The sequence below is a fragment of the Ailuropoda melanoleuca genome, chromosome 8, assembly GCF_002007445.2.
Source record: "Ailuropoda melanoleuca isolate Jingjing chromosome 8, ASM200744v2, whole genome shotgun sequence".
Lineage (NCBI taxonomy): Eukaryota > Metazoa > Chordata > Mammalia > Carnivora > Ursidae > Ailuropoda > Ailuropoda melanoleuca.
Genome location: NC_048225.1, coordinates 75,396,590 through 75,406,120, shown reverse-complemented (window position 1 = coordinate 75,406,120; position 9,531 = coordinate 75,396,590). Strand labels below are relative to the sequence as shown.

General features: G+C 43.6%; 1 long non-coding RNA gene across 1 annotated transcript in view; it reads left to right on the top strand.

Moving 5' to 3' along the window:
* The window catches only part of LOC109491075, a 38,381-nt gene extending 35,019 nt beyond the window's left edge, over positions 1-3,362 (top strand). The window contains exon 3 of the long non-coding RNA XR_002144468.2: positions 3,310-3,362. This is a non-coding gene — a long non-coding RNA (uncharacterized LOC109491075). The remainder of the gene's footprint in view (positions 1-3,309) is intronic.
* Positions 3,363-9,531: the final 6,169 nt, after the last annotated feature.

The window sequence follows — 9,531 nt, the reverse complement described above, 5'->3', positions numbered from 1 at the left end:
GGTCATCTGTCCCCAGACCACGGAAGAACCCTGAGAGGCAGTATGGTGTATTGGTTAAGCAACCAGGCTCTGGCAGATTGCCTGGGTTCAAGCTCAGCTCTGTCAGTTACTGCCCTGTGAAATTGGGCAAGGTAGTTAACCCCTCCGTGTAGCATAAACGTGGAGAAAACAGTGGTAGTTTCCTTGCAGTGTTTGGTGAGAATCAAGTAAGTCAACACATGTGGGTTGACTTAGAGCTGTTCCTAGCATACAGCAAATGCTCAATAAATAGGTGATTACCATAAAAACATTCCCCCAAATTGGTGTCCTCTCCTGCCTTTGCCATCAGTGAGCCTCTGCTCTTTTAATTCCTATACATTTTGGTCAGTACACACATGTTTAACACCGAATCATGCGATTTTAGATGTTCTCTAATACGTTTTTGTGACAGTTTTATCTCCTCAAGTTAGTGAGTTTGGAAAGCACATGGGTCACACAGTAGATGCTATTTTCTTGTTTTGCAGATGAGCTCTTGGCACAAAACTGGATATACATCTTTTGCGTTTTAGGATGGGGAACCTGAGTGAGATAGCTCAACTCTAGGGATGTCACCTGCTTGTTCTCTGCTGTGGCCCCTGGGGCCAGGGAAGCACTGGGAACAAAATACAACAGGTGCTCAGTACATAGCTCTTGAATGAAACAGCAAGGCCCATTTTTGTCAGGTGTTATATAAAAGTGTTGCAGGGCTGGTTCTTCCCTGTAGCAACTGGCTCAGGTTGGGGAAGAGCTGGTAGATTTCCTGTAGGGAAAGTCATGCCCTAGATCCCGAGGGACACCCTAGATAACGTAATGGAGTAAATGTGGATGTTGGGACCAGACACATCTGTTTCAAATCCCTGCTCTATCCGCTTGGTTGGTGCATAGGAAAATACCCCCTTTGGGCTTCACGGTCCTCATTTGTAAAATGGGACATAATGCTATTCATTTTTGTGGGACAGAGCAGTCATTCAATGAAGAATATCCACTTTTATGGGAAAAATAACTCTAGGAATGAAGAGGGGAATTGCACAGATCAATATGATGCTTGCAGCTGTGTGCAGAAGCACGCTGGCCCTGGAGAGGCTGCAGGTCTGATTATAGCAAGATGCTTGCACCCTCAGCAGGAGACCAGGAAGCAAAGCAGTTTCCTGCCGTGTAAGGGGAGTGTGTGGAGTCATTTGCAGGAGCTAGACTGAGAAAGAGGCTGGGGCAATTTCCTCAGCCTGGCTCCACCGAAACTAGAGGTCAGCAGGGGGAGATCTAACTTCCCTGGAGAGAAGCTGGTCGGTGTATATCCTGTATAATGTGTCCAGGGCCCAACCCAGGCCGGAAAAATGGGCTCTTGCTATAGCAAGAGCCCGTGTGCTTGTTTCATTGACTAGGATGTTGTAGCTTCAGGCACAAACAGCTGAATGAAAGCGCCAAGATGATTCTATAAGAAGAAAGGCACCCATAACATTGCATGTCAATGACACTTCGTAATAAATTTAAAAAGAAGGAGAAGAAGGAGAAGGAGAAATGCATCCATTCCAACAGCTAGCTTGGTCAGACGGAGGGCCAGCCAGGGACCTGGCTCCCTGAGAACTAACCATGGAGGCCTTGCATAAGAAAATCAACTGTATTGGGCTCACTTTGCAAAAGAGGCTAACGTGTTAACTCTTAATCCAAGGGCCTGACTCAGTTCTGTAAATATTTGCCTATAAACATTTGAAGAATCATTGCTTGCAAACAGAAAGATTAGATTTAAGGCCAGTGGTGGAACTGAAGACGTTAGAGGAAGGCAAATTTTAGCTCAATACAAGCACTTCCTAGTATTTCAGGCTCTGATATTTGTTCAGTAAGTAGGAGATTAGGTAGAAGATGGAATCAAGTGCCCTATAGGGTTCTGTCAACCCAGATTCCGTGACTCATTCTCAGATTAGTTCAGCCATCAAACACCCAGTGAGGGGCTTCTATGATTCTAAGTCCTAGATGAGGTATTGGAGGTGCAGAAGATAAATAAGGTGTGATGCTTTCTCTAAAGTCGCTCTTACTCCAGTGGGGAAGTCAGACTGATAACAAAGTCATTACAATGTTCTGGTGTCACATGCTAAGACAGAGATGTGTTTTATGTACACATTGCAATAAAAGCATGAAGGAAGAGGCTCATAACGTGACTTTGGGATGTGGGAAAGCAACACTGGGGAATATTAGTGGCTTTAGGGTTTAAAGTGTGACTAGAACGCCAGTGGGCAGAAGAGGGGAGGAAATGAGCTCCAGAGACAGCAGCAAGAGTAGGGGCCAGAGATGGTCCAGAGAGGCATCCCCCACTGCTCAGCTCCATAACGAGCTTGCCATCCTCTTGATACCTACAGGAAATCACATGTTCCCAGCAGGAGACTGCCACGGCGCTGATTCACTGGATCACGTCTGTTAATCTTCTCTCTACTTAAGGCTATACGTTTCCCCAAAATAGGGCATATTCTTTGACTCATCTCTTATTTTCCTTTTTTCTTATTTTCTATAGTGGCACACTTGGACTGTACTCGTAGTTGCGTAAAGATTTGGCAACAAGTGAATTTCCTAGTGGGTAAATGAATGAATTCATCACCGTATATGCTTTGCAATGAAAAGGAAATAAATAATTGAGCAAATACTTACTGGGAGCTAATATCCTGGGTCAGAGTTTCCTTCCTCAAATGGACCTTCTATCAAATGCACAATAAATAGAAATCCTCTCCCTAGCCATCATTGTAACTGAGCGTGAGCCAGATGCTGCCAGCCTTCTCTGAGTATCTGAGTATCTGTGTATCTCCTCACAGGGCAGTAGGGAAGCTGGGAGTCAGACCTGGGTGTGAAGGTCAGCGCTGGCCAATTACCAGCACAGGAGTTCAGGCAACTGATTTGTTTCAGTGTCTCCTTTTCTCTGAAGTGAAGCTAGAACCAGAACCTGTTCTAAGAACGAATCGACTAATGTATAAACAGCACTTAGCCCAGCCTGTGGGACGCTAATGTGACCATGTTATTTTTACAGCTTCAGGAGATTTTCCCTTAAACTGACACTTTTGTAGGTATCTACCCTGACAATCTGGGGTTTATTTACATGACAAAGTTATAGAATATTAGGAATCAGAGCCCTTAGCGTAAGCTAGAAGTGTGTATCTGAAGGTTGTGTTCCAGCAAGAGAAGGAAATGAGTAGGGAACTAGAGAAAGAGAGAAAAAGAAAAAGAAGAGCACAAAATAGCCTTCAAGGTCACCTTCTCCTTTCTTGTGTCATTTGTCTGATTCACATCTGCTTGCTGTCTCCCCAGGGTGTCGGCGGAGTTGTTCCCACGTTTGCAAAGGCAAACTTGCAAGATGACGTGAACACATCAGTGCGCAAGGTAGTTGCTGCCTTCCTGTGCTGGGAACAAGGAGGGCTTCCCACCTCTTTGTTTAAAATGGGTGATTACATGAAATCAAAGTGATGAGGTTGTGGAATATAAGTGAGGCTCAGTGGGTGGAGTCCGGAGCCGACAACCAAGAAAGAATTCTTGAGACGTCTTTGGTGCAAAATGGTAGTTTATTAAAGCATGGGGACAGGACCCCTGGGCAGAAAGAGCCGCTGCCCCAGGTTGTGAGGGGTGGCTGATTGTATACTATGGGGTTGGGGGAGGTAAGGAAAAAGGGAGGTTTCAAAAGGATTTTCATATGTTAAAGACGACTCACAGGATACCAGAGGCCTTGCCATTGTCAAGTTAAGGTTGCTTTTCCCTCTAGTAAGGCATTAACATGAAGATAGTTGGGAACTTCCTGGAGGCTGCAGATTATAAGGACATTTAATTGTACCTACTTCCGGAAGCTAGGTTATTGATAGAAATGCTTCGTTCTTGCAGACTGCTAAAACATTTGTACACTGAGGGAGACTCAAGTCTTGCAGGATTGTGGTCTCTATAGGTTAACTATTTCTTTTTCCTTTCGGTCAGCCAGGAGTGCCTGAGGAATGTCACGTACATCCCATGGGGGGGTGGTTGCGGGGTGTCTGTTTCTGCTTTGTCCTCAGCTTGCCTTCTGTTCCCTCACCAAAAGTGTGATCAAAAAGGTTTAAGTAGGGGCGCCTGGCTGTCTCAGTTGGTTAAGCGTCTGCCTTCTGCTCAGGTCATGATCCCAGGGTCCTGGAATCCAACCCTGTGTCCGCCTCCCTGCTCAATGGGGAGTCTGCTTCTCCCTCTCCCTCTACCCCGCCCCCCCCCCGACTTGGGCTCTCTCTCTTTCTGTTTCTCAAATAAATAAATACAATCTTAAAAAAAATAAAAAAAAATTTGCCCTCTTTTATTTCAGACAGAGTGATCAACGACATCGTAGGCAATTTTACTGGGGTGGAAAGTACACTAAAGCTATTGGTTATTGGGGGCTGTTTCACATGCTGATGCAAAAATAACATTAAAATGTTGTTGCTCCTTATGTGAATATTCAGTAAAAATCAAGCCATTCCTTTGTTGAGGGTTCTAAAGAAACGTTACTATTATTTTAATGAAGAAAGCCCTTGCACACCTGACTAAACCTAAAAAAATAAGCAGTCAAAATTAGGAAAATATAACTGAATTAGCGAGGTCGGTCTAGTCACTGGTGGAAAGTGAATTTATTTTTTACGAGGTGAGTTTATAAAAAACAACACGTAAAATAACCTAAGCAACATGAAATTGCTAAGCAAGCTGGGAAACCCCGTTAGTTGCATCAAGTGCCCAGTTTTTAGCCACAGTGTTAGAAACTGTTGCTCTTTTCCTGGACATTCTATACGGCTTCGTCTGCTTCAAAGAAGTAAAACGCAAGTATGTAATGTATGAAAGTCAGATGGAGTGTCCAGTTGGTGAGGGAACAGAAGGCAAGCTGAGGACCAAGCAGAAACGGACGCCCCGCAGCACCCCGCCCCCCCATGGGATGTACGTGGCATCCCTCAGGCACTCCTGGCTGCCCTGAAGGAAAAAGAAATAGTTAACCTATAGAGACCACAGTCCTGCAAGACTTGAGTCTCCCTCAGTGTACAAATGTCTTAGCAGTCTACAAGAACAAAGCATTTCTATCAATAACCTAGCTTCCGGAAGGGAATGTAAATCTAATTAAATGTCCTTATAATCTGCAGCCTCCAGGAAGCTCCCAACTGTCTTCATGTTAATGCCTTACTAGAGGGAAAAGCTTAACTTGACAAAGTCAGGGCCTTGGTATCCTGTGAGTCTTCTTTAACAGTGAGGAGCAAATGCAGAGGTAGTTGATAGTTTTAATATCAGGTAGGGCAGTTTTCCATCAGATGGCGTCATATCTTTGCAACTCTGGGCTGGCGGCAGTTGCAATGTTAAAAAGCAAGTATTACGTGGGGCGCCTGGGTGGCACAGCGGTTAGGCGTCTGCCTTCGGCTCGGGCGTGATCCCGGCGTTGTGGGGTCGAGCCCCGCATCAGGCTCCTCTGCTATAAGCCTGCTTCTTCCTCTCCCACTCCCCCTGCTTGTGTTCCCTCTCTCGCTGGCTGTCTCTATCTCTGTCGAATAAATAAATAAAATCTTTAAAAAAAAAAAAAAGCAAGTACTACGTGAACATTGGTTGAGGTGGAACAGGAAAGAAAGGGACAATGTCCCATCTAACTCCAAGGATTGAGAAATTGTAGGGTGCCTAGCAGGCACATACACCTCATTATTACGTAGCTGTGGGTATTCAAGAAGGAAGTAAAATGATTATTTGTCTTTCAATTTGTGTATTATTTTTCAAACAACTACAAAGACGTAAGAACAGAAATACTTAATTTGTTTGGACCTGACCACTCACACACTATAGGGCCTCTTGAATCTAGAAAGTTTGGGAGCCTCTGTGTTAGAGTCTTATCTTCCAGCTATATTTTATTTATTTATTTGTTTATTTATTTATTTATTTATTTATTTATTTATTTATTTATTAAGTAGGCTCCATGCCCAACGTGGGGCTTGAACTCACAACCCCAGGACCAAGAATCACATGCCCGACTGACTGAGCCAGCCAGGCATGCTGGATATTTTTTTTTTTTTTTAATTGACCTGGGGACCTTGTCTATTGGTATCAGGAAAATGCAGGTGATCCTATATTTGAGTCTAGCACTGTGTCAATTAAGCAGTGCTTCCTATCTATGTCTAGTATAACTTACCTGTATGTTTCCCAGCATGCCATCTCTACTGGTGCTGTCAGACTTGCATCCAAGCCTTTATTTATACATTCCCCATTCCTCTCTCCTTCCCTCTTCTCTCTGTCTCTCTCTCTCCCTCTCTCTCTCTGTCCCTCTTCCCTCTTCTGTCTGTCTGTCACACACACACACACACACACACACACACACCCCGTCTTGGCCCATGGGTACTGGCACTGACTACACAACGATACAATATCTTTAAGGGCTGTACATTTCTGGAATAATCAGAGATAAGTACATTGAGCTGGATGGAAGACAATTGGAGGTGTGTGAGGGTGGCTACTTAGCCAGTGGGAACAAATGAGCACAAACTAGAAAGAAACTCAGGTCAGAGCAGGGCCATGCTCTGTGATTCCTATCTCCCAGCAGCCGTTCCCTGCCTCCTCAAGCCAGTTCCTAACCACATAAGAAAAATTCTGCTAGGATTTAAATTTATCTTGCCAGTTACAAGGCCATAGATGTTTCCTAGGCTGGAGGAGAAACTAAGAAATAATAAAGGACTAAGACTTAGTTTCCCCACCTGTAAATCAGATGACATTAGACTAGTTATCTATAAAAGATTTCCAAAACCTTTGAGATGTATAGTGAATTCAGCTGGGAGTGGGGTTAATGAAAGAGATCTGACAATAGAAACTCAAGAAACTTTGTCATAGTGCATATAGAATGGAGCACTTTGAACCACAGGAAGAAGGACAGCACACCAACATAAATTAGATTCTAAAGGGGGGTTGGTTATCTCTCTCTCCCAACTTGGCCAAAGACAAACCCCCAAACCATGTCTGATACCACGTTAGAAGGTATTATATTAATGGAAGCACTTACAAAAAATTGCTGATTTCTCTTTTCATTAGGAATCCAAGTTTTCCCTTTTGATTCATTGCTCAATAATCTACGAGCAGTGTATTTACCAGTGTATGCCGAAGACTTGCGAATACCCGACTTAACGGTCCCTTTGCAAGTACTCAGGCTTTTAACACTCTCTGTACTGGGGGGGGGGGGCAGGGAGTGGCTTTATAGTTCCTCCCTGGTCACAGACTGAGCAAGCGACATTCTGCCGAGGGGATTCCATCCTGAAGCACAATAACACAACAGGAAAAGTCTGGGCCCCACCTCCCTGACTCAAAGAAATCAGAGATTATATCTGGTCACTTACTTTATGTACTTACTTCATGTACTTGAAATTCCGACAACCCCCATCACAATTTGGACTCTGGAGCTAGTGGAATTTGAAATGGATGATCGGAGCCAGTGTTGGCCTGGGAGTCCCCAGCACTCGGGATGAGCTGTGTCTAAGAGATAAGGAATGTTATGCAGAATTTGGGACCTAAGGTTAGTCATTGTTTACATTTTAACTTGATTAGTGGTAATAGTGAAATGCTAAGAGAAATATTGCATGGTGGGTGATGCTGTGGAGAACAAAGGTAAAAGAAATGTAGGGAAATTAAATTTACTTACAATTTACAGCCCACTGGCAAGTGCTTGAGACAGGCTCTCAATTGCCTCATCTTAATATTTGCTAGAGGCAAAAGTACCTCAGCTTGACATTAGACTGAGCTCCAGGATCCTGTAAATCTTTAACATATAAAAAAATCCCTCTGGGGGCGCCTGGGAGGCTAATTCTGTTAAGTGTCCCAACTGCCGATCTCTGTTTAGGTCAAGAGTTCAAGCCCCACGTTGGGCTCTGCACTGGGCGTGGAGCCTACTTAAAAAAAATCCCTTTGGAAATTTCCTTTATCTCTACCCCTCAAGATATATGTCAGCAATCATCCTCTTTCTGCCCTTGGGTCCCGTCCCGGTGCTTTACAAAAACCACCTTTTTTGCACCGAAGATGTCTCAAGAATTCTTTCTTGACCCTTTGCTCCTGGACCCCAACATTTCACATTAGGTGATACGCCCTTTAGACCCACACTTCTCCTTGAAAAATAGAAACTAACTTAAGGACTCACAGAGCATCTTCATTGTTCATCAATTTAACTCTTCAAAGGAAGAGAATAAAAGAAGACAATCATGTCAGCAGTTGCTACGCTGAAGATTTACTTTTAAGGGTTTGGTCTATTTCACATTTAGAAAGAATTGTTACTTTTAAACCACACATCACCCACATTGTCAAATTCATCTTTAAAAACCTTTTTTAAGTGCCCAGACATTTGGAAATGTAACAAATACATGGGCAGATCATGACCTTTGGAGTCACAAGTCCTGGGTTCAACTCTTCTCTTTACCAGTTGTTATCAGTAATCTTGGGAAAATTATGTGAAGTTTCAGTTTCCTTAATTAAAATAAATACGACAATACCCAACTCAGACAGCTGTGGTGGGGATTAGAAGAGAGAAGCCATGCAGTCTTATACGTAGTGAACGCCGCTTACAGCTATGATGACGGTGATGATGAGATCATTAGGCCAGATAAGGTGGCTTGATTATTGAATCGTAGTATTAAAATGACTTCCACAGGCACAGACAGTAAACTCCAGGATAGACTGGGCTGATTGAAGCGGAGGGGGGCGGGGGTGTCTAGAAGAATAAATCTCTTTTTCTTGATTTCATTATAGTAGAACCACACCCTTAAACTCTGTATCCAGAGGGTCTTGTGTATTACCGAGGCTATTGCTTGCTCATTAGGCGTACCCTTCACCTTATTTCAGGCTAATTAAAGACTTGGCATGGAGATAGCATTGTTCGCTGTGTTGAGTTCAGCTGCCTCTTCCTGCAGCTATGAAGATGATGATATCTGGATGATTTCAAAGCTTAGTTTTTACCCAGAAAATAAGTCTTCAAAACTATTATGATTTCAATCATGTTTTTAAAAACCAAAATATCTTTGACATCGAGTCGGGGGCACCTTGAGAGCTGGGGCCACAATTAGTGTCTGGAACCCCAGTACTCTGGCACTTACCTCGATATGTACATGCAACTTTGGTACACACCCAGTAGGTCACTGGGCCTGACTAGGCATGTTGCTAACTTTAGTTGAAACAAAGAACTTAAAATATTGGTTGAGCATAAACCTGATGATTTATCAGATCATCTCATTTTCCATAATTAGCAAGAGACTTGTAGTAATTATAACCGGGAAGACTTGCTTTCAGTGGCACCTTTTTCTGCCCTTTTTAGTGCTTATTGTAAATCAGCTCTCCTTGAGGCCGTGGGATGGGGAAAGCTATCCAGGACCCTTTTTGAAGTGGACCTATACCCTCAGAAGCCAGATTAGTAGACAATAATGCACTTTAGAAAATATTTCGGACTTTCTGCCTTCCAGGTGCACAGGGATTGAACTTCTTGTTCTGTTGGTGTTTGACTGGGAACATGTGACTAGCCCTGGTCAGTGAACCGTGAGCCAAGGT